The 25,577-nt window shown below is 40.0% G+C and overlaps 1 long non-coding RNA gene across 1 annotated transcript in view; it reads left to right on the top strand.

Annotated features, from left to right (window-relative positions):
- Positions 1-5,636: 5,636 nt before the first annotated feature.
- Positions 5,637-25,577, top strand: part of LOC109279053 (uncharacterized) — a 230,860-nt gene continuing 210,919 nt past the window's right edge. The window contains exon 1 of the long non-coding RNA XR_002085977.2: positions 5,637-5,891. This is a non-coding gene — a long non-coding RNA (uncharacterized LOC109279053). The remainder of the gene's footprint in view (positions 5,892-25,577) is intronic.

Here is a 25,577-nt window from a genome sequence, read left to right as displayed (position 1 = left end):
ACACGTGTAAGGCACTTTTTGAATCATTCTACGTGTGTTCTCATTTACTTGCTACAGTGACTTTCTGAGGTCACCTCTCAGATGAGGAAACTGAGGTACTGAGACAGAGCTCACACAGCTAGTGTAATGGAAGGGGATTTGGACCCAGATTTGTGGGACTTCAGGAGCTGACTGGGATTCAACTAGTGAATGATAATTTGGTATGCTTATCAAGGGAATGGGTGTCTTGCCAGGCTATTTCTGGAGATGCCCAAACCTATGTTGGGGGTTATTGTGAGGGAGATTATAAAGAGGCTTTTCATGTATTAGGCAAAGAGATTAAGAATAAGACTCAGAGGGGAAAGGCACCTGGTGGGGGAATGACCTAAGAATTTGGACAAATCAGCTGGGGTTACATATTATAAGGATTTGGTGTCTTAAGCCTGAAAGCTTTAGGAAGCATTTGGAAGGCTTCAAGCTGAGAGGGACTTGCATTTTTGTAAGATGACACCGTTTCACTGTGAAAAATGGACCTGAGTGGCCGCAGGAAATTTTAGGAGGTCATTCCATTGATAACGTTGACATGGGGAAGGTGATCACGGCTCAGACTAAGCAACTTGTTTAAAATAAATTCACCAATTTGGGCCGTGTCATCCCCAGATGTTTAGTCTGCCACACTCCCATCCATCCCTCCTGCCTTGTGATCTTTCCTGTTGCGCATCACTTTCAGCTGGTCTGAAAACTTGGGGGAATTTTCTGAACAAGCCACTCCTCAAATGTGGGTAGGCAGGGAGAATTAGCACAAATAAGTGACTTAATCTTGGCCCTGGATGGAGGTGTCTGGATGAAAGGCCAGTTACATCTTTAACTGAGATGGAAGGAAGTGGGTCTGAAGGATTGGGTTTGTCCTCAGCACCAGGCGGAAAGATTGAAGTTACTCTCTGTTCCCAAGTCAGGCATCTCTGGGGACTAGAAAAAGCTGTGAACTGAGTTGGGACGCATTGTTTTTAAACTCTGGGACCTTGGCCATGTCACCGAATGGCCTTAAGCCTGCCACTTTATCTAGATAGTGGGAATAATAATGCCTGCCCTCTGTTTCTCACAGATTCCTGGCAATATCCAATCCAATGGCGTACATGGAAATGCTTGAAAAGTCACAAACCATTCTATACACATTAACTGTCACGTCCAGTCAGTGGAGTGAAAGGCCATTTTTGGATGCAAAGAACAACCTTATGAGGCAAGCGTGCTCATTTCAGAATTTCAGTTTTCTTAAGTATCCGAGTATTTTAAGGGTCATTTCTAGGATCCGTTTGTACTTTCTATTGTAAGTAGCTGCATAAAAGCTGGCATTTCTGTTTCGGAGAAGCAGTACTGCAGAGCGCTAAGAGCATGGACTTTGGAGTGAGATATAAGTTCAACTCTATGCTCCGCTTTTTGACACCTGCGTGAGCTTGGCAGAATTATTTAGCTTCTCTGAATCTTCGTTTACTCCTCTGCAAAATGGGTGTATTAGCAGAACAGGCCTCATAAGCCTGTTTTGAGAACTAAACGAAACGTTACACGTAAAGTTGTTAACACAGTGGTTAGTCTATGTGAAGAACTCATTAGGTAGTAGCTATCACTATGTCTATGTTTTAAAATTTTTACCTTTTAGCTGCATTTCTCATTTAATTGTCTGGTATCAATGCGGGGAGGGCTGGAGGTCTGACTGTTATGCATCGTACTTATGCATGGTACTTACGCATGGTACTCATTTATCCACTTAGGTAGATTCTGCATGGACATAGGAAGGGTCTCCTCCCCATCATTCCCACCCATATTCTTAGGAAATGCTCTAAGGGAAGGAATCAGATGGGAGAGGGGTAGAGACAGCTTGTTGTTGGAAGGCATAATGATGAGATCAAATGACATTAGGCCACTCCGCATTCATGATGTTCCCAGGCCCCCTGAGCACCCACGACACTGCAGAGAAGTTCCCACCGGGCTTGCATCATCAGTGGTGTTCCCGCTTGCAGCCTCATGGGAACGCACGTGGGGGCCGCGTCCAGGGGTGATGCTGACGCACAGCTGTGCGCTGGTCCAAACAGTTCCGGGGAGGCACTGGGCGTCGGGCAAAGCCGACACTTGTGATGTCACAGAGGAATCTCAGGGCTTGGAAGGCTGACAGAATGCCTTTGCCAGCCCTGGGCTGCAAATCAGAAGGGAATTCGGCCTCCAGAAAGTTCACTTTCACTCCAGCCTGGAGCCAGTCAGAATCAGTGCAGGGCTCTTAACAGATTATAGACTGATTCTGCTGAAATGGAGAAAAATGCAAAAGGGACATCTTCTCATTCCGAGTAGCACCCGCTGATCCTCTCTAAGCAGATGGACTGATAATTACTCCCATCAATAAGGAGGAAATGCTCAGCTCAGCCTTGCCGACCTGCGGATTCCCTCCTCCTTTGCCAAAGCTGAGAATCTGTATGGAACAAAAACTGTAGGGGGAGCTATTTTGTTTTGAATGACGAGTGTAATCTGCCTTTTCAAGTAAGCAAGATATTGAGAACAATTTCACTTTTTGGGGCATTATGAAAGTGCTTTAGAAGGAGGCACCGGTCATTGTATAGGAAACTGTGTAATATGCATCAGTGTGGATCTGAATGAGGTACGAGGCCCATGCTCTCCCAGTTATATCACATGGTATTTGGGCATCTTGGGGTGAAGTTGGGGGCACAGTCTTGAAAGCAAGACAGCCCTGGGTCCAGGTCACAGCTCAACTACTTAGCATCTCAGCAGCCTTGGACAAGTTGCTTCATAACCCTGTAAAAGGGTAAAAAGGAAAGAGGAACGTCTGCACGACCTCCCCCACTAAGTTCTTACTCGGATTTAATTTGACACTGCATTTAAAATTCAGCCGGTAGTCTGCACTCAACAAATGGTTTTTCTATCCTCCTTATTTCTCTAGAGTGTCAGATACCGCACTCTTTCATACTCATCTGTGAATGTTGCGCTTCTAATTGGTTTCTTGCCTTTTATAAAGAAGATGCGATTGGGCTCACAAAATAGGGCACATACTCAAGATTAGTCCTGCTGTTAAGTGTCCTCTGTTCATTACTTTGATGGGATGGTTTGAGGATGAAGTCTTTGCTGAAGAGTATTTGATGCTGTAGGAGAATGTGTTTGTGCCTGAGCACAGGTCAGAAGAGAAACTAATGATGGAATGGCATTTGCTTCTGTGGAGAGGCCCGGGCAGTGACTTGAAAATGATTTTTGAACAAAAGCGTATTTCCTGGTATACCAAGGATATATGGCTGTGACAGCCCGGGGACCGCTCGGCTCCTTACTCAGACATAATACTGCTCAGGGTAAGTCTCCTCCAGAACCCAGAAGACTATAAGGTAACAGCAAGCCAATTTCTCTGCCTCCAACAAGATAAAGATTGCTTTGGAATCCATCTTATAAGTCACAAATGGGGCTTACTACTAGGCCAAGGAAACGATTAGTAGTTATCCAGTAAATGGAATCAATAGAGGAAAAAACAACCGACCCACAAAAAGACAGCAACATATTACAAGGGAAAATGTTCTGCATATTGTCTTCTGTCGTGCTGGGCTAGGACATCTTAATGAAGAGCTATATTCTCTCAGGATGGTACCCCAGAGAGCTTATCAGAAGTGTTACTAAGAAGTCACGGTCTTAATTTTTTTTTTTTCTCCAGCCTCGCGTATACAAGAGAATTCCATATTTGACAGCATCCTGGTACTTCCTTTTTTAACAAAGACATCTTAATGTTTCCATGACGGTAACATGTGAGTTACCTCACGTCCAGTCTTAAAATAGTTGTTACACTTAAGGAGTATTATTAGAATAAAGCTGGAAGGAAACACGGAGACAATTACTCTAATTCCCTCATTTTATAGGAGAGAATCCAGGGACCCTAGTGCCTTCTCAAGGCCGCACAATGACTGGGGTCAGGGCTGGCTTGAGAATTCAGATTTGTATTTCCATACCGATGCTCCTTTTATTTTTTGACATGTAATAATTCTTCTTGGTCTAGAAGAAGATTAGAGTATTAACAGTAGTTTACATGTAAGAGAATACCACCAAACAGGCCCACTGTATAAATCATTGCAGAATATCATAGAGGAGGGACCACAAAGACCACAACGGTTACATTTTACAGTCAAAGAAAATGTGGCACAGAGAAGTTGAATGACTTTCTAGGGACAACCTGGCTAATAATTGATGGAGTCAAGATTTGAACTCGTCGTGTCTGGCCTGTCTGGTACTAGTTAGAACATCGGCTGGAGTTGGCCTGGGGTTTTACTGGACTCATCTCTGTTTTAGAGTATTCTGAGAGATGTCCTGACCCTGCTTCCGCGGGCTATGAGGAAGCTTGCACTTTGGAAACACATGAGAGAGGTTGGAAGTGTGGATTATTTATAGCCTGAGAGGAGAAAGTTGTTCAACTTCATTTCCATCCCTAACCACATGGGAGAATAGGTTGGAGTAATAGGAAGACCCTCAGTGGTTGCGAAGTGTGTGTGTATACATTGTGGTGGGGACTGTATTATGCCTAAGAGTCTTTTGGTTTTCTCTTTTCCCTTCAGCTTTCTGAGATGCTCTGCCTTATAGCCCCAAAGAGGTGGCTTTCATGGCTCCTCTGACTGAATAAATGGATTCCTGACAGTGAAACTCACTGGCTATAGCCAGCCCAGACTGAACTCCTTTCTTCATCCTTGAATGAATCACTATGGTCCCAGGGATGTGATGCTGTGCTTGGTCAGACTTGAGTCACCTGTCCACTTCTGGATCTATGGAGATGATGGACAGCACCCTGCTGAGATTATGGAAAGAGCAGTACGGGGAAAATCAGGATGCAAAAGAGGAATGAATGGAAGTCAGGCAGGTAACAAACAGAAACCAACAGATGAGAGTTCTCTTGAAAGCAGGCACTGTGTAGAATCCAAGCTCCTTTAATGACATATTTCTGAATGAAACATTTGTGTCTAAGATAAGCATTTCTGTGGGATTTATAGGAAGCATAGCTGTCTCTCTGTGCTGGATATTTTACACAGGAATTGTTCTGAAATACTTAAAATGTTAAAAACCTGCAGAATACTTTTACAAATATAACAATACTGAGAAAGTAAGGATTGGATATTATGAAATTGCGAAGACTTCAGTTTCAGTTACTTGTTTCTTAAAGTTTATTTATTTATTTTGAGGTGGGGGAGGGGTGGAGAGAGAAGGAGAGGGAACATTCCAAGCAGGCTCCACACTGTCAGTGCAGAGCCCAATGCAGGGCTTAATCTCACGAGACGTGAAACCATGACCTGAGCCAAAATCAAGAGTCAGATGCTCAACCAACTGAGCCACCCAGGCACCCCTCAGTTACTTGTTACATGGCCTTATGATAGACTTAGGATTTTCTTCAGAGTACCTTAATATAAATAATTTCAGAGCCATAAAGACTGTAATTTTTGTGAAATTATCATCCCTAGGCTCTTTGAATATACCACATTCAGAACTTTCTCAGTGATGCAGCTATAGAGAAGGAAAACACTAGCTGGGGTGATGAATTGGCTCACTGGAATGGTTCTTAGAATTACATCACCACCTTGCAATAAGGTTCCATAAAAAAAAAAAAAATACAAAGATTTGGGTTTGGTAATTTTCTCACCGCACTTTTCTTATTCCTTTCCAAAAATTTTTAATACATCAATAACTTATTAATTTGAATTTCTTCCCTCTAACATGGGAAATGTGTCTCTTTCTGAGAAGATGGATGCTCCCCCCAAAAATAAAACATGTGGAAGGTAAATCGGTGTTTTTGGATGGATGCCTTGTTGGAAGAAAACAAGAGGGTGGTCAGGCCATTCTTACCTGACTTTCCCTTCTTCCACTTGATACTCCACCTTCAGACACAGGTAAACATGCCATCCATCATATTATCTGTTTCCTTTGTAGTAAATTTGACTGGTTTTAATCACTATATTTTGTTGACTTGATGTAATATGCAGTATTCGAGTTGAAAGGGGGGCATGAACAGCTAAAATGACATCTCATTTTTTCCAGGGACCTTTGTTCTTAAACACAGGAAGTTGTAAAATCTCCAGTAGCAAATTTCATTAGGTTTAGGCAATACTATAAGTGATGGCATTCTATTGAGTCAATGCCTTGAATGCGAATCAGGAGATTAACTGTTGTGGCAAACTGTCAATCTTGACTCCTAAATTATTGTGAGTAGCGAATTTTTTGTTCTGGCTTTGAAGTTGAATTATTCTTTTCACTCAGTATGTCAGTCAGAAAAGAGATTTGTCTTCTCAGCTGAGCTCTGCCTGGTTTTCTTTAGGTAATTAATATTTCCCCTTTCTCCCACACTATGCCATTACTTTGTTATTATTCTCATTCATCAAGACCCAAATAGTTCTTTAAAATTCTGAGGGGCTTGACAGGTTAAACTGTATCCCATTATTGATGATATTAAACAACACCTTCTGAAAAGTTGTCTTTAGGCTTTCTGTCAGATTTTCAGTAAAATGTCATCATATTTGTATCTTTATTTCTTTAAGAGAGAGGGAGAGAGAGAGGTCATTCAGAATCACTTGCTAACGCTCTCTACGACATGTTTTTAGACAAAAAAATATGGTTTGGGAAAGAAGAAAAATACGAATTTTTTGGAAGCATTGTAAAATATCCATCATTAACAGGCATGTGAGCCTAAGTGTGCACAAATGTATGTCCAGGAATGTTCATTTCTGCCATGTTTGTATCCCCTAAAAAACAAAAATGGAAACAACCTAAGTTTCTAAAAGGATGAAAAGTTAAATAAACCATGACACAATGTAATGTTATGTGTTATTTAAGAAGGATGAAGTACATTTACCTAGACTTGCTTGAAATGGAGCTCATGAAATAGCACTAGGAATAAAAAAGCAATTGCATAATAGTCAGTATAGTAGAATCATTTTTTTGGTAAAATATATGTCTTTATCTTATATATGTTAATGTATATGAACTATTCATTGTAGTTAGATCTGAGTAATGAGAATTGTCAGTAATGAGTTGGGGAGGGCTTTTGTTGTACCTTAACATAACCTCTGTGTTTTTTTTTTTTAATGATAAGCATGCATAAAGGTTTTCAAATGCATATGGACAAAATAAAATAAGTCATTAAGCTCTCTCATTTTATAAGTGAGAGAACTAAACATGGAGAAATTCAATGACTTTCTTACTCTAGTCCAGCTCATTCGAGCCAGAGATGGAATTTGGATTCAGCTCTTTGGGCTTCAACATCTGTATGATTACTCCTGCATATTACTCCTCTTTCTTACATTAACCATAAACATTGTTTTAATAACCAATATCTGCATCTTTGAAATCAAACAGAAATAAACCCCTTGTCCTCACCACAAAAACCTTGGAATTTAAATCTTAGAAGCTTAAATCTTTCTTTTCTTCACCATATCGACAAATCCACTTTCCTCTAGGAATTAGAATTAAATTTATGCTGCATTTATGCTGCTTTGAGTCACAGTTTAATCACACAACGCAAGGAAAGTCTCTACGGCTCAGCTCTTCTGACAAAGGTGCTCACTGTAGTGATACCTGTGAATCCATTTCACAAAGACTCACTATCCAGGTGGACTCTCCATTGGGCTGTTTCTTCTGCTTATTTCTTGGTCTCATTCTTTCTTTTCTTCCTGTGTGGCTGTCTGCAGGAAGTGGCTCCACATAGATGCTCTAGCATCCAAATTCACACTGCTGAGTAATTTATTCACTGTTTTCTTCCAGTCTTTATGTTGCAGACATTTGGACTTACTAAACTGTTGATTCTCTTTCCTTCTGGGGGATCTGAACTCTCTGAGTGCTGAGGAAGGAAACCTTGCAAGGGCGAGTGGAAGACGAGCAACAGAACAGGGAGTTTCTGAGCGAAATTTCAATGTCAGCCAGTCATCGGTGTCCTCTTCCTTACCAACCATCGATGCAATTCTTGTCATCCTCAGTGCCACCTATTATTGGGCATTGACGAGAGCCTGGAGTAGGCACTTGACACAGACTTATGCCTCAGTACAGTCCTTTGGGCTGGATACTGTTAGTGTTCCATTGATACGTAAGGGGTGGAAGCAAATAAGGTAAGGCTTAGGTGATTTGTTCAAAGTCCTATTGGCTAAGGACTACCTTGCCTGTTTTGGAGGAGAATCTTCTTCTCTCAGGTTTCAGTCTTTGAGTTGGAAAAAAAAAAGGCCAAGAAACCATAATAAGACTCATCACAGAAGTGGAATTCTCTAACACTGTCTTTCTCCCAATGTATTCAGCTTATTAGTGTATAGGGGAGCTCTAACTTTCTGAAAACATCTATTGATTTTCTTGTGTGTGGGGGGATTTACAGAGACAATTCGTAGGCCTCAGATGCCGTTGTAACATTCACTGCTTTGCTGTGCATAGGAAGGATGTTTGTGAAAGAAGGCCAAGTAATGTCATCATTTGGCCTCATTTGTGAAATGAATGGCTGTGTTCCTGGCACTGAGAAGGATGCCCTAAAGCCATTTGAAAGATGAAAGGGCTTATCTTGAAACAAGGTTTTCTGGAAGATCACAAACCAACCGTCTAAAATGTTAGTTCAGATAAAATGAGAGCAAAGAACTATTGGAATCTTCAAGTTGAAATTTCTAATGAGGATTTTAACAACTTGTACAGAAATTATCCTCGCTGCAGCCTTTGGAATTGATTCTTCTTATAGGAAGGGGAGAACGTTTTCTTATCCCTTGCTTATGGACTTCAAAGATATACAGTGATTAGAGTGTTTTCATTTTGCCCAGCTTTGGTATCGGGGTGTTCCTGTTGGATTCTCTAGTCAAAATTCTTGTCTGCAGCTTGGAGCTGATTTTAATATAAATAGCAGGTTTGTCGTATCTCAGGTGCTTATTAAAATGTCATTCAGCAATTAGCTGAATCAAGAAAGGAACATAGTACACCTTTATTCTGCCTCGAAGCTTATAGATATCTACGTTGGGAATCTCACTTTGCTTCCATCATACTGAAGCAGCTGTTGGTTTGGGTGACTGGGCTATACATTTATAAGGAGCCATTGCTGCTCTTTGGAGATATCTGAAGGGGAATAACTTCTGCTACCTTCTCTCTACTAACATCACCAATTTCGGAAGTGATAACAATCGATTCCCTAAGGCCATCAGCCGCTATGTAGTGTGTTATGAAATCTAAAAATTACATTGAAATATTCTACACGTGTTTAGATTTCACATAATCTTGAAAGTTGGATATCAAGTGCTATCCTAAAAGAAAGAAAGAAAAAGAGAAAGAAAAGAAGGAAGGAAGGAAGGAAGGAAGGAAGGAAGGAAGGAAGAAAAAGATGCTTTACCCCTCTAAAATCCAGACTGCAATAATGTATACATCACTATTAGCAGTGGGATTCCCCACCCCCGCCCTGCCCCTGCTCCTGCTCCAACGGATTTGGGGGCAATCTCTGAGATGTTGCTATCACATTAAAGGGTTAAGTTTTTTAGGACAAGTCTGAAAGAGTTTAATTTTCTCAGCGCGTTGCCTCATCTCTGGTAGCTGCCACAACATGCCTCATTTTGGTAGCACAGCAGTTGACACATTCTTTGGGCATGGAAAAAGTAACAAAAATCAGTAATCTCCCCTCCTCACTCTCACCAGTGAGAGCTATGAAGAAATATAATTAAGGATTTGCATGCTTAGTATAATGAAAATATTTTTTTCCAGTTCTGTTTGGTTCTGAATTAATAATAAGCAAAAGGAAAAGAAGCTCAGTACACAGGGTGTGCTGTGCACCTAACAAAATTTAATAATTGGTTAATTGGCACATCAATTTTTCTGTTATTTTTTAGAATTGACAACTAATCCACTTGCCTACTTTCTATTAAATACATTTCCACCCCCCCCCCCCCCAAGGAAATGTCTCAAGTCTTCTTTTTTGTTCATTCTTTTCAAAATTCTGGATTAGGAATCTCAAAAAAAAAAAAAAAAAAAAAAAAAAAAGACATTGGGCCAGCTTCTGGAATAGTGGAAGAAGGACCTCCAAAAATTCACTGTTCCATAAAAGAAATGAGAACACTGGCAAAAGTGTCAAGATCAACTTTAGGGGATCTCCGGAAATGAAAACTTACAAAAATGTAGGAAGGGTTTATTCAAAAACAATGGGTGAATCTTAGCAAGAACAGCAAGATTTATGACACTTTTAAACTTGCCATAATTCTACCCTCTTCCTGAGCTCGGTAGCCTTGAAAACCAGCAGGCTTGCGCTGTCATAGCTGTGAAAATCAGCAGCCTTGCCAGCCACTGGAGGGGAAAAATGGCTTTGGAGCTCCCCTAAAGCTTACTCCCCAGAGAATTTCCACTATCTGGCCTGTCTGTAAGTTTGCTGAAAACAAGTTCCAGGACTTGTTTGTTTGTTGAAGTCATCATGATGTATATTATTAATAAGAGGTTCTGAACGAATATTTTGTGGTTCAATGACACTATTGAAGACCCAAGATAATCATTTTCCCGTCACCCTAAGTGAATTGATTCATCTTCCTTGTGTTGGTAACCTCATGGTCACAGGGTGGCTGCCACAGCTTTAGGCACTGTGTCCCTAGCATCCCATGCAGGAAGGAGAGTAGTGTGTGGGAGATCAGTCTCCTTTAATTAGTGGAGAAGGTTTGAGAAGCTCAAATGTTCTCTTATGTGTCATTTCCCAGAATTGGGCCACATAGCCGCTCCTAGTTGCAAGGGAAGCTGGAAAAGAGAATATTTGACAAGGAGAGGAGAATTATCATGATTTATTCAGAGAAATTATGACTTATCTGTGGAAGTTCGGCACATTAAAGCCTGAACAAAAAAGGGTTTTCTTCTTTCTTTCTCTCTCTCTCCTTTCTTTTCCTTCTTTCTTTCTTTCTTTCTTTCTTTCTTTCTTTCTTTCTTTCTTTCTTTCTTTCTTCCTTTCTCTTTCTTTCTTTCTTTTCTTTTCTTTTCTCTTTTCTTTCTCTCTCTCTCTCTTCCTTCCTTCTTTCCTTCCTTCCTTCCTTCCTTCCTTCCTTCCTTCCTTCCTTCCTTCCGCCTTCCTGACTTCCTTTCTTTTTAATTTTTTTTTAAATCTGGGAAGATTTGGGGGCAGAAGGAAAGTAATAGTGTTAGTTACAGGCAAGGATTGTCCCTGATTCATCTTTTTAAATTGAAGTATAGTTAACATATAACATCCTGTTAGTTTCAGGTGTATATCATAGTTATGTGATATTTTTCTACATTATGAAATGATCCCCCACAATAAGTCTAGTTACCGTCTCTTACTATGCAAAGTTATTACGGTATTATTGACGATGTTCTTTCTGCTGTACCGTTTATCTCTGGGAGTTTGTCCTCCCCTCCCTCTGAAAACTTCTTCCCTGTGGTAACCAGCAGTTTGTTTCCTGCATCTGTGAGTCCGTTTCTGTTTTGTTATATTTGTTCATCAGTTGTTTTTTTTCCAGACTCCACACATAAGTGAAATCATATAGTATTTGTCTTTTTCTGAATTCACTTTGTATGATGCCCTCCAGCTCCATCCATGTTGTTGCACATGGCAAGATTTCATTCTTTTTTTTTTATCATTGAGTGACATTCCATTGCATACATATACCACATCTTCTTTATCCATTCACCTATCAGTAGACACTTGGGTTGTTTCCTTATCTTGGCTATTGTAAATAATGCTGTAATGAACATAGGAGTACACGTGTCCTTTTGAATTGATGTTTTTGTTTTCTTTGGATAAAAAATCACAAATGGAATTGCTGGATCTTATGATAGTTCTTTTTGTGTGTGTGTGTGTGGAACCTCCATTACTATTTTCCATAGTGGTTATACCAATTTACATTGCCACCAATAGTATATGAAGATGCCCTTTTCTCCACATTCTCATTAATGCTTGCTATTTCTTCTCTTTTTGATGATAGTTATTCTGACAGATGTGAGGTGACACCTTGTTGTGGTTTTGATTTGCATTTCTCCAATGGTTAGTGACGTTGAGCACCTTTTCGTGTGCTTTATGGCCATGTGTATATCTTCTTTGGAAAAATGTCTCTTTAGATCTTCTGCCCATTCTTTAGTCTGGCTGGTCTTTTTGATGTTAGGTTGCATAAGTTCTGTATATATTTTGGATTTTAACTTCTTACTGGTTATATTATTTGCAAGCATCTTCTGCCATTCAGTAGGTTGCCTTTTCATTTTGTGGATGGGTTTATTCACTGTGCAGAAGCTTTTCAGTTTGATGTAATTTCATTTGTTTATTTTAACTTTTGTTGCCCGTGCCTGAGGAGAATGGTCCAAAAAATATTGCTAAGATCACTGTCAAAGAGCTTCCTGCTTATGTTTCCTCTAGGAGTATAATGGTTTTAGGTCTTACATTGAGGTCTTTAATCCCTTTTGAATTTATTTTCAAATACGGTGTAAGATAGTGGTACATTTTCATTCTTTTGCATGTAGTTGTCCAGTTTTTCCAATACCAGTTATTGAAGAGACCATCTTTTCCTTGTGGTATATTCTTGCCTTTGTTGTAGATTAATTGACCACATAAGCGTGAGTTTATCTCTGGGCCCTCTATTCTGTCCTGTTGATCTTTGTGTCTGTTTTTGTGCCAGAGTCATACTGTTTTGATTATTTAGCTTTTTAGTATAATTTGAGATCAAGGAACACAATACCTCCAGCTTTGTTCTTCCTTCTCAATATTACTTTGGCTGTTCGGGGTCCTTTGTGGTTCCATACAAGTTTTAAGATTGTTTGTTCTAGTTCTGTGAAAAAAGCCTTTGGTGTTTTGATGGGGAGAGCATTAAATCTATAGATTGTTTTGAGTAGTCTGGACATTTAACAATATTAATTCTTCTAGTTAATGAGCATGGTATCATTTTTTCATTTATTTGTGTTGGTTTTAATTTCTTTCTTTGATGTCTTACAGTTTTCAGAGTATAGGTCTTTCACCATCTTGCTCAAATTTATTCCAGTGAATTTTATTTTATTTTTTTTGATGCAATTGTCAATAAGATTGTTTTCTTAATTTCTCTTTCTGGTAGCTTGTTTTTGGTATATAGAAACACAAATTGTTTCTGTGTGTTAATTTTGTATCCTGCAACTTTCTTGAATTCATGTATTCTAATAGTTTTTTTGGTGGAGTTTGTAGATTTTCTGTATATAGTAAAAATCTTGGTGTATATATATATATAAATATACATACATACACAATGTATATATAGGTACGTACACAATACAATATTATTCTGAATACCACTATATGCTACAACATGATGCTAAGTAAAAAAGTCCATCCAAAAGGCCACATGTTGCAGTGTTCCATTTATATGAATTGTCCATCAGCAGATTTATAGAGATACAAATTGATTATATTTATAGATTATTTAGATTTATAGAATCTTTAGCTATTATAGATTATTGCAAGGATGGGGTGGAAGAGAAGGTGGGGAGTGACTTTTAGTGTTTAACGTATGGGGATTCTTTTGGGAATGATGAAAATGTCTTGAAATTCGATAGTGGTGAGGTTGCACAACTTTGTGAATATATTTAAAACACTGAGTTGTACATTTTAAAAGGATGAATTTTATGGTATGTGAGTTATATCTCAATAAAGCTGTTATTAAAAAAAAAGTCACTCCCCAGCTGTTTTCAATTAATGCTCTCAGGGCTAATGTGTATGAATGACTCAGCAGAACCCCGTTGTTTCTAACTTATATTTTTAAGAGAGCCAAACTATTTTGCAATACAGCAAACATATATTAAACAAAATGTAATCATCACATTTCACTGTTATAAACTGGATAAACAAAACAGATTTCTTTACAGGCACCATATGGAGATGGGATTCACCCATAAATACATCCAAGTTGCTTTGGTCATTTTATAGTGAGCTTGGGTTGGCAGAGAAAAAGAGAAAGGGAAGTTAAGGCAGAACAACTCAAGCCTGATGATTTTGCTCTTGATCAGCAACACTAAAAAGGCTTTCGTTGGATTCTTAACTGACCAGCCTGGCTCCCTTTTACTGATTACTTTCAACAGATAATAGTTTCTTGGCTAGGTACTGGTAATTATTTTAGATGTTGAGATTTTACTGTGATTAAATTAATTAAAATCTGTCTTCCTGGCATCCTAAGAAAAGACTATACCTCTCAGAGTTTAAGCAGTTTTTTTCCCTTAACTTGGAGAACGATTAAAAAGAGGTTGGTATCTCCTTGAAAAAGAAAAACTCAGACTCCTCTACCCAGTACCATAATAAAAAATGATAATCAATAAAACACTTGAGCTTTTAGCAATGAAGATGACTTTAGACCATTCCTCTGTATTTTTTGTTGGTTTGACCCATTTCTTTCCAGGTAAATACCTTTGTTTACTTAATACTCACATCTTATTCTACCATTCCAATGTTAACATTTTTTTCCCAGTCCCTGGGATGTACAAGAATATATTACAAATAGATAATATTCTGCTGGCATGCTTTTAAATGCTGTTAGAAATAACCAAGTACATCATTTAAAAAAGAGCGCACATGAGAACTTTTAACAGTGTGAGTTTTGAAACTTGAGTTTTTAGGTGTTCACATGCCTAAGTATTTACATTTTGCTCTGTGTTTGCTAACTTAAGTCTTACATGCTTGTATGATCTTGATATAACCAAGGATGTAAACCTGAGGACATGTAATTGTGAAATTGGATTGCAATTTGCATATTCCATGGAAGCAAACTAAGAATATTGTTTAGGCTATGTGTTGACAGGTTATTTCAGGGAGTGGTTGAAACATACATCAAGTATAACTCTTCCTCCTAGTGAACCTCTTTTGCTGTTTGACAGTTACTTTACTTTGGACATATTTGTATTAATTTTGTCACAAGAGGGGAAAGAGGAAGACTTTGAACTGTCATTTGCAAACTGAATTATTTATATCATTTTTTATATTCTAAGGAATCTGGGGGCAGAACTTGTTGAGACCTGATTTATATTGTGGAATTCCCATATGGATATGAATATGGTAATATTGAAGGATAATTGAAATTTTGTTGCTTTTTCCTAGTGAATGGTTTTGCTGAAGAATGCGTGTTAATTACAAGTTAGAAGAAACAATGTCTTTAGAATGTTGAACCTGTATTGGTGACCAAAGTAGTCTAGCATTGTCATAAACAACTGAAAGATCTCAAAATGTTCCTAAATGAGGTAGGGTGGTATTGTCCCAGATCTGCTCAGCAACATGAATCCCAAAAGGAAGAATTAGATTAGTAGGAAATTGCGGTTGGCCTAATTTTGGAACAATTACATCCAGAATGGGAGTGCTTTTTCAGAACTTGGTCAGAATCAAAGCAATCTTCGAAAATTTTGGAGATCGAACTCAGGAATTTTAGGATAACGGATCCCCATGCATACATGTATGAATCCATGATAGCATTTCTATGTCCCATTCATGCAGGCATCATTAATGGATCAGGATAAACTTTACTCTTAAACCCTAAGATAAAGTATGATAGCGAGCCTCCAAGATGTCCCCCAATAGTCCTAGCCCCGTGTATCCATGCCCTTCTGTAGTTCCTTCCCATATTGCATAAGGCTGGCCTGTTTTACCAGTAGAATACTGCAGAAGTGAAGGATAGGAAAAGTGTGACTTCTGAGGCCAAGTCATAAAAGACATTGTAACAACTGCGTTGCTCTCTCTTGCATCCCTTCCTCTGGGGGGGAGCCAGCTGCCATGTCATGAGGACCGTCAAGCAACCCTATGAAGAATTCTAATGATGAGGCCCCCCACTAACACTCAACACCAACTTGGTAGTCATCTGAGTGAACCATCTTAGAACTGGATCCTCCAGCTCCAGTGGTGTCTTCAGTTACCAAGACCTCATGAGAGGCCCTGAGCCAGAACCACACAGCTAAGCTTCTCCTCATTTCCTGACCTCTAGAAACTACAAGAGATAATAAATTTTTTATTCTTGGGGCACCTGGGTATCTCAGTCGGTTGAGCAGCCGACTTTTGATTTCAGCTCAGGTCACGATCTCATGGTTTGTGCGATGTAGCTCCCATGTCAGGTTCTACACTGACAGTGCTGAGCATTGTTGTTTAGCCTGCTGCATTCGGGGGTAGTTTGTTACAAAGCAATAGATAACTAATGCACAGGGTGTGAAAGGTGATCCTAGCAAGCTTAAATGAGGCAGTGGGGGAAAATGAATGAGGGAAGACAGGTAAGGTTTGTAAATGTGGGTAACTGGACTCAATCCCATTGGGGAAACTTTGAGGATTGTTTAGTTTGTACTGAGAGTTGTGTCACAAAGGGGTGGGGAAGCTTGTGTATCTTCACACCAACTGCCCTTCCTCATTGACTGAAGATTGCCCAGGGGGCCATTAAATCCTCAGTACTTCCTGGCTGCCTTGCCCTTGGCCTTTGAAAGAATCAGAAAATCCTCAGAGAAGCAGAAAGCTGTAGGTGGTTGAAATGGAAGGCTGTCAGCCTGTAAAAGAACTGTCCCATCGAGGCTATAGGTGAACCCAAGATGGGAGTGGATTGAGTGGATTATGGGGTGGATTATAGAGTGAGGCTTCAATAATGTCTGCCATACAGCTTCGGTCTTTTTCATCGCCACACTTGGAGCAGCCATGCCCAAACAATTCGAGAGGAGATTCCCACTGGTCTTCCATAGTCCTCTAGTCTAGAATATACTCCCCACTCTTTGTTCTGCCTTTTCCCTCAACACCGCTTTCCACCCAGTGAGGTCGTACATAACGCTCAAAGATCAAAGGTTAGCTTCCCAGGGAACCTTCCCTAATAATCCCTTGTTTGGCTAAATTGCTGGTTGTTGCTTTAAATAGTCACATGGATGGTAATCACTTCTTTATGTGTTTATCTCTCTGACTTGCCTGCTGGTGAACTTTTGCTCATCCTTAATACTCCCTGTGTCTGGCATATATTAGACCCTCAAAACATAGGAGCTAAAAGAGCAGAACTAGAGGCCTCGAGGTAAAGGTGCAAACCTCACTGTTCCACAATAGTCCCTCAGAGCTTATTCTCCCTCAGAGGTACTCACAGACATGTGTTTTACAACGGGGAAAAGAATCGTATTTACATACTTCTGGATTACTTGGATTACTCTCTATAGAAGGAGTAATCCAACTGAGAATAAAGATTTTGCCAAACTGGGTTTAGGAAGATAGAATTTTAATCTCTAAGCCATCCAGTACTTGAATTGGCTTACCGTAGGTACTTTTTAAATTGTATTCTACTGGCTTGGTAGAGAAACTTTTTACTTAAAAAAAAAATGGACTCTCCTCAGCAAAGTCATTGAACAGCTATGTTACCATGTTAAGTGTGGCATGAGGTTTGGTTCCCATTATTAAAGTTTGAAGGATATTGTTTATATGGGGAGAAGGGGGAGGGAAGTGACCAGCGCTATTTGAAAGCTGGCATTGTTTCTAAAGGTCCTTGAGGAATGTTACCATCCCCAAACATTAACAGATGTCATTCTCCTGTCCTGGATTGACCCAAGGCCCTTACCCATGGTTCGCTTGTGCAGCGATTTAGCTCGTGTGGATTTTGTCATCTTTCCCTCCAGGGCAGGACGGGCAAGTAGAAGAGAAGTGAGTTTCATTTTACCTCATTTTGCTTTGTTTTCCTCTCATCGCAGCCACTCTGCGGCTTATGTTTAGAGCCTCCAATAGTTGCTGGACCTGGAGGATCCCTTCTTGTTGGATGCCAAGAGTTAAATGGATTCAGTGCATTTTCCAGGGGGCATTATGAAAGGTGCTAACAGATGTCGATTTCAGCTTTGTCATTAAAGTGCTTCTCAAAAGCCACCTGATGTCTCTGGGTTAGAGCTTTTCTTTCAGCCTTTTCTCATTACATTTTAGCTCTGTTTTGTGAATAAACCTTTGAAGAAATCTGAGAGCTATTTTGGAAACCCAAGGAGTAGAACACTTGAAACGTCTAAGCTCTGAAATATGCGTTTGACCTTATTCCTCATGCCAATGGTCCAGAGAAGGCAAAGGCAGATGCTGAGTACTTACTGTGCTCTGAAAGATGATATTTCTTTAAAAAATTAGCCATAAGTTTTATTATAATTGCATATACGCATACAATTACCCTCTGTGGTCTTTGTAAAAAAAATTCTTAAGATTTGGTGTTAAAAATTCATGTCATGTTTGGAAGCTTTGAGTGGTTTTATTTATCCTAAAGGTGGATATAGTGAATCTAGTAATATGCATTCAACTACTCTTTCTTTCTATAGTTACCTGTCATGGAGACAAGGAATAAATACCAGTATAGCTTTACAATGTGCATTTTCAGACATGGCTTGGGACCTATCTGACTTCAAGTAAACCATAGAAATCTCTTAATTCAGCTGATTCATTTCACTTTGGTTCTAGTTGACACCACATTGTTTTTGATGGGGGGGGGGGGCTAATTCAATTAGGATTGTGTGCAGTATTTGACTTTCAGCTAGTAGGAAATGATGTGGTACAGACATAAGATGTCAAGGATAGATCTTGTATTTGCTGACCAAGCATCCCTGCCCTTTTTCTTAGAGAAAAGCAGCCCAAGTGTCCATGTAGGAACCACCAACCTGTCATTTTCAGTCTTTCTCCCACTCCCCTAGATGGGGATGATTTTACTTTGAGGCTCCTGTAGTGGGCACAAGACTCAGACTGGGCCAATCCAAAAACCAAGTTTTACCAGATTATAATGATTGTTTCAGGGATGTACGGGCACCTGTCCTAAATCAAGCCTTCCTGAGAACTTTCGCTGGAATTAGCAGGGAAGAGTTGCACATATCTTCAGGATCTTGGATGCCAAGAATCTTAAACTCAGACTTGTCAGTGACCATGGTGGTAGAGAGAATCTTCCCTTGATATGAAGCACTTCAGAGAAAAGCTGAGGCAAGAGATGGTGAGAAAAAGAGTCCTGTGAGATCTAACCATGCCAGGAACAACTGACCTTAGCCTTCCCTCATAAATGAGCCAGTAAGGTCCCCTTTGTTGTTGTTATTGTTGTTATTTAAGCCCAACAGTTGGAGCCCAAACTAAACTACAGAACTGCGTGGGTGATCTTTCGGAGGGTAGACTGTGACTTCCTGAAGACTTGACTGGGTCCTGGGAAGTGGGGTAAGGAGGGCTATAAAGAAATGTGCTGGTCTGTCCAGTTCTTTGCCTGGAGCACCCTCATTTCTGGCAATTACTTTTTTTACTCCTTTTTGGGTAGAGGGAGCCAGAATGAATGCAGAACACGTGCTGGGGGTCAAACCCCTGCTTTATACTAAGCCAACAACCTCATGCCAGTCCTTTCCAGGACTGAAAGCTTGAGCTTCCCGTCTGTGGGCTGCATTTTCTTCAATGTTGGATCAAGGTGGATACGTTTCAAGCGGTTTTGAGGAGCCTTTGCCTCGAGGTCTTGGGGAGGAATTCACTACAGGAAATAAAGGACATTAAGTCATCACAGTTGGGGTTTCCCTCCTGCATTTCCCATCCTGTTCAAACTGCAATGGTGTGTTCATCATTGCATTTGAAGAAGGAAAGAAAAGGCTTTTTCTTAACAGTGTTTGAAAACACCTTACATCTCTAAGCTTCCTTCTTGCTTGTTTCTCTGATATCTTCAAGATGTTAATCCCTGAGAACTTCATGTTGAAGTGTCTAGAGCCTGGTCTGCAACTCAGCTGAGCTAAATCTCTAGATTGATGCATTGAGCCAAAGATGCTGTGTTTACCCTCTCCCATTTCTACATCGTTGGTTTGAGTTCTTGGTGGTGTTAATGATGTTCAGATCACTGACTTCCTCTCTGAAAAGGGCCTACTTAACGTATGGCTTAATGTATTTCTTTCTTTTTAAAGGAAACTGTTAAATTTTTTAAAAATTACGTGAGTAGTACCTGTTCATTATAGAGATTTTAGAAAATCAAAATATGAAGGGGGAAGTTATCTTCCATAGTCCCACTACCTCAAAATAAGCCACTTTTCTGCTGAAATCTCTCTGATAGCTTTCCATTGCATTTGGAATTAAATCCCCTCTCCTGAGCCTGGCCCACCACCCCCCTGCCAGTCCCCAAGCATACCTGTTGGCCCCCTTGCATTCTATGACTTCCTTGACTTCTTTTAGTTCTTTGGAAGGGTTCATTTGCTTTCGCTTCCAGACCTTTGTGCCTGTTGTTACCCTCCTTCTTCACTTTGCTAGTTGCTGCCTACCCTTATGGTCTCAGCTTAGAGGACCTCTGGGAAAGCTGCTTTTCCCAAAAGGGTCTTTATTAGGCACCCACTTCCAGAATATTCTCTATTGTCCTGAGCAGTATCCCAATTTAATTTTGTCACTTGTTTATTTACTTTTATTTCCCCATAGCTCCATGATTACAGAAACTAACTAAATATTTTTCAGCATTATACCCCCAGTGCTTAGTTCTCATCTGGTATAAAGTCATTACTCAGTATAGATTGGCTGAATGAATCAACGCTGTTCAACAATTTGTTTTAAATTGAGACTTCATTTTTATTTTATTTTAATTTAATTTAATTTAATTTAATTTAATTTTTTAATTCTTTTTTAACATTTATTTATTTTTGAGACAGAGAGAGACAGAGCATGAATGGGGGAGGGGCAGAGAGAGAGGGAGACACAGAATCCGAAATGGGCTCCAGGCTCTGAGCTGTCAGCACAGAGCCCGACGCGGGGCTCGAACTCACGGACCGTGAGATCATGACCTGAGCTGAAGTTGGCCGCTTAACCGACTGAGCCACCCAGGCGCCCCGTGACTTCATTTTTTAAAAAAGGTTTTAGGTTCCATGTAAAGTTGAAGGGAAGGTACAAAATATTTCATATACCCCTTCTCCCTCATATGTACAGCCTACCTGATTATCAGCGTGCCCCCCAGAATGGTACATTTGTTATAAGTGATGAATCTACAAGGATGAATTATAATCACCCAAAGCCCATAGTTTACATTACAGTTTATTCTTTAAAATTTTTTTTGTTTATTTATTTTTATTTTATTTATTTTGAGAGAAAGAGGGTGGTGCGTGTGTGTGCATGTGAGCACAGGCGCGGGCATGCGTGTAGGGAAGGGGCAGAGAGAGAGTGAGAAAGAGAGAATCCCAAGCAGGCTCTGCACTATTGGTGCAGAACCTGATGTGGGGCTCAAACTCATGAACCCTGAGATCATGACCTGGGCAGAAACCAAGAGACGGCTGCTTAACGGACTGAGTCACCCAGGTGCCCCATGCTACAATTTATTCTTGGTATTTGGACAAATGTATAATGATATGTATCCATCATTATGGTATCCTAACAGGGTATTTCTACCACCCTAAAAATTCTCTGTGCTCTGCCTGTTCATCCCTCCTTCCCCTTCCCAGCAACCAATGATCTTTTTACTGTCTCGATAGATTTACTTTTTCCAGAATGTCCTATAACTGGAATCATACAGTATACAGCCTTTTAGGTTGGCTTATTTCACTTAGTAATATGTACTTAAGTTTCCTCCTTGTCTTTTCATGGCTTCCTAGCTCATTTTCTTTTAGTGTGGAATAATACTCTCTTGTCTGCGTGTACGACAGTTTACCCATGCATGAACTGAAGGACATCTTGCTTGCTTCCAGGTGTTGGCAATTGTGACTAACGCTGCTATAAACATCCAGGTGCAGGTTTTTGTGCAGACATACGTTTTTAACTCTCTTGGCTAAATACCGATGTATATGATTGCTGGATTGTATGCTAAGAGTATGTTTAGTTTTTTAAGAATCTACCAAACTGTCTTCCAAAGTGTCTGTACTATTTTTCTTTTCCACCAGCAGTAATGAGACTTCTTTTTTTTTTTTTTAATTTTTTTTTTTTAACGTTTATTTACTTTTGAGACAGAGAGAGACAGAGCATGAACGGGGGAGGGTCAGAGAGAGAGAGAGAGGGAGACACAGAATCTGAAACAGGCTCCAGGCTCTGAGCTGTCAGCACAGAGCCCGACACAGGGCTCGAACTCACGAGCCGTGAGATCATGACCTGAGCCGAAGTCGGATGCTTAACCGACTGAGCCACCCAGGCGCCCCAGTAATGAGACTTCTTATTGTTCTGTATCCTCACCAACATTTAGTGTTATCAGTGTTCTGGATTTGGGCCATTCTGATAGGTGTTTAGTGGTATTTTGTTGTTTTTAATTTTGCATTTGTGTGATGGCATGATTTGGAGCATGTTTTCACTTGCTTATTTAACATCTACATGTTTCTCTGGTAAGGTGTTTGTTAAAGTCTTTGGCCCGGTATTTAATTGTGGTTTTTTTTTTTATTATTAAGTTTTAAGAGTTCTTTGTGTATTTTGGATAGCAGTTCTTTATCAGATATGTCTTTTGCAAATACTTTCTCCCTGTCTGTGGCTTGTCCTTTGACATTTTCTTTTGCGGAGCAGAATTTTTTTTACTTTTAATTCTTTCATGGATTGTGCCTTTGGTGTCATATCTACAAAAGTTATAACTATACCCACGGTCAGCTGGATTTTTCCTGTGCTGTCTTGTAGGAGGTTTATAGTTTGCATTTTTACATTTAAATTTGTGATCCATTTTTGAGTTTTGTGAAGGGTATGAGGCCTGTGTCTAGGTTCATTTCTTTGCATATGGGTGCCTAGTTGTGCTGCAACCATTTATTGAAAAGACCGTCTTCACATCTTTATATTTCCTTTGCTCCTTTTTGAAAACCAATTGACTGTGTATACGTGGGTCTACTTCAGGGCTTTCTACTCTACTGCTATCAATGTACTCATTGATTTGCTTATGCATTCATTTGCAATACCATACTGTTTTGATTATTGTAGCTTTATAGTAAGCCTTGAAGTCAGGTAGTTTTGGTCCTCCAGCTTCGTTTTCCTTCAATATTGCATTGGCCATTTTGCATCTTTTGCCTCTCTGTATAAACTTTGGAATCAATTTGTTAATATTCATGAAATAACTTGCTGGGATTTCGATTGGGATTGCTTTGAATCTGTAGATTAAGTTGGGAAGAACTGACATCATGACAGTACTGAGCCTTCCTATCCTTCAACACAGACCATCTGTCCATTCATTTCGTTTCTGTGAACTTTTTGATATACCTCTTTGGTCTGTTTTTTCTCCAAAAATTTATTTTTTAAACATAGTTTGTGCCAATAGTTGAAGCTTTAGCCTTTCTTTGGGTGCACTGTTAAACCTTGATGCAGTAGGGAGAACAGTTTCTCCTTGTTTTAATTGCCGTCTCTTCCATGCTGGGCATTGCCATAATTTATGTGCCCTGCCCCTGCTCTGTGCCAGGCACTGTGCTGGATGCCTGTCCAGATGTTCAGATCTAGTGTATTGCCTAGGACTGGGCAGTATAGCAAGGCTATATTACTCCCATTCTCTAGGTAAGAGAATGGAGGCTTCTAGAAGTTAAGTAACTTACCCAAGGACACACAATGTTTAAGTATCTAAATTGAGGTCTAAACTGGAATTTGGAAGTATGAATTCAAGGTATTGCTTTACCCCTGTGATTGTTGCCTGCCTATGAACACAGGCCAGACTGTAAAGAAGTCTTTGTTGATCCATATTCAAGTTTTCACTGGATTCCAACAAAATAAAGAGCTTAAAACATGAAATCGTCTCCTAATTCCATTAGCTTATCTGGATGGTGAGGTTGCATACATAGTAGACATGAAATTGTAAGTAAAGGTTTGACCCATCTTAATATGGAACGTCTTTCGTTGTTGCTGCTGCTGCATTGGAAGAGGTTGTTTAGCTGATCTGAGAGTGAGATGTCTTCCCGAAGTATGACAAGGAAATAGTTCCTCACTTCCATGAAATAGAACTAAGTAATTTGATTTTGAAAACCAAGCCCTCCCTGTCCTGAAGGGAATGACAACCAAATTTTGGCCTGCTGAAATTAGGTTCTGCTTTAAATAAGGCACTGGTTTCCTGGCGGGCCAAACAAAGAAAATAGGTTTGTGGATGGTGGGTAGTTGAGCAGTAGTCTATGAGAAGAAAATCATAGAGAAAGGAGCCTAAAACCTGTGGCTCTGGGAAGAAGGGATTCGGCACTACCTAGGAGCTGTTTGGGAGGTGGTTGGTGAACTGGCCCTCAGAAGCAGCCCTGGGTCAGCACACTTATTAGCACACTACTCACTCCCACAAAATTACTAACTTCACATGGCATATGCCGAGCTCCCGCTGACAGTCTAATCTTCATATAAGAGTATTTGAAGAACCCTTGTCAGGGACAGTCTGGCAGGAACACCTGACCCAAGGCCTTTCTCTGCCTCCATCTAAGAATTCATGAGTGTATCTTCCCTTCCTTCTCCCAGATCTACTGTAGATTTAAGGGGACCTCTTGAAGCAGGATGGAAATGAGTGCCCTCCTGTTGTGAAATGGGACTGACCATGGAGCAGACATGTCTCTTAAGCCCACTTGAATGAAGAGCCTTGCTTTGGGTGGTTTCAGAATGTAAGACTGGAATCAGAATGCAGACAGCACAGTCCAGATACCCTTTCATCTTTCATAGAAATGGTGCCACAACTAAGCTGTTAGAGGGTGGTTTCTGATATGTGTTCTGATGAAGTCATGTTTCAGCAGAATCTTGCACAACTCAAGGACAGTGGTGAGCCTTCCTCATGATTTTGTAGCATTAGTTATTTTTGCTTCTCTCTTTCTGCTTCCTGAATCTACTTACCCTTCCAGATTTTGTATTATGTTTGATCCTACCATGAAATTCTGACTCCGCTCTTCCTGTAAAAAGTCCATCCTCCTCAGTATTTTGTGAAGCATCAGTCGTTTCTCTCTAGAGTTGGGATGCACCTCAGGAAAAGGTTGTATCAGTTATCTACAGCTAATTACTGTGACCTTCGGATACTGGAAGTAACCTTCCCTGCAATGGCAGCCATCTGTGAAAGTGTGCTTTGATGGTTTACCTTGTAGATTTATATCACAGTGCCTGGCACAGTGCCCATAGCTCCATCCTTTCCATCCTCATTTATGGAATGAATTAATAAGTTTTTGCATATTTGCATGAGTAAAAAAGCAAAAAAAAAAAAACAAACTACATGCACCTATAATATCAAAGTGAAATTGGGAAGTTTAGAAATTGGCAGAGTGAAAGGAAAAGTCATTCTCTTATCTGAAGAGTCCACCAAATACACCAGTGAGAAGCAACATTGGTAACTGCCCGTCATACCTCAGAGGTCAGTGTATGTCCCATATCACCAGCCCAGACCAGTTCTCTTTGTCATGCCGTGCACAGGTAGAGCCTCTCCTAGGTAGCCCTTGTAACAGTGACAAACTCCTTTCTCACTGCTGTGACATCACATTTATTGCTTCCATCTCCAGCTAAGTTTTATAACCTGTGCAACTTTGATGTCTAGACTGGCCTCACATTTAAAGAGTGAGTATATGGGGGATGAGGTAGTGGTAGCAGTCCCACAGCTAGAAGCAGAATCCCTTTATTTCACCTTTGGTTCAGAATCTTTTCCTCTTTAACTTCCTTTCCTTTCCTGTAAATTAGGACTCACGTGCTCAGATGTTTTCTGAGGTTGTAGTGGGAAATACAAACGAGGGAAGATGCCAGGTTTAAGATAAAAGGGAGTGGTAGTGAGTGTGGTGAACTC

This window comes from Panthera pardus, unplaced genomic scaffold (genome assembly GCF_024362965.1).
Source record: "Panthera pardus isolate Hobbes unplaced genomic scaffold, ASM2436296v1 HiC_scaffold_8, whole genome shotgun sequence".
NCBI lineage: Eukaryota > Metazoa > Chordata > Mammalia > Carnivora > Felidae > Panthera > Panthera pardus.
Note: the sequence above shows the minus strand (reverse complement) of the source record. Positions and strands in the feature narration are given on the sequence as shown.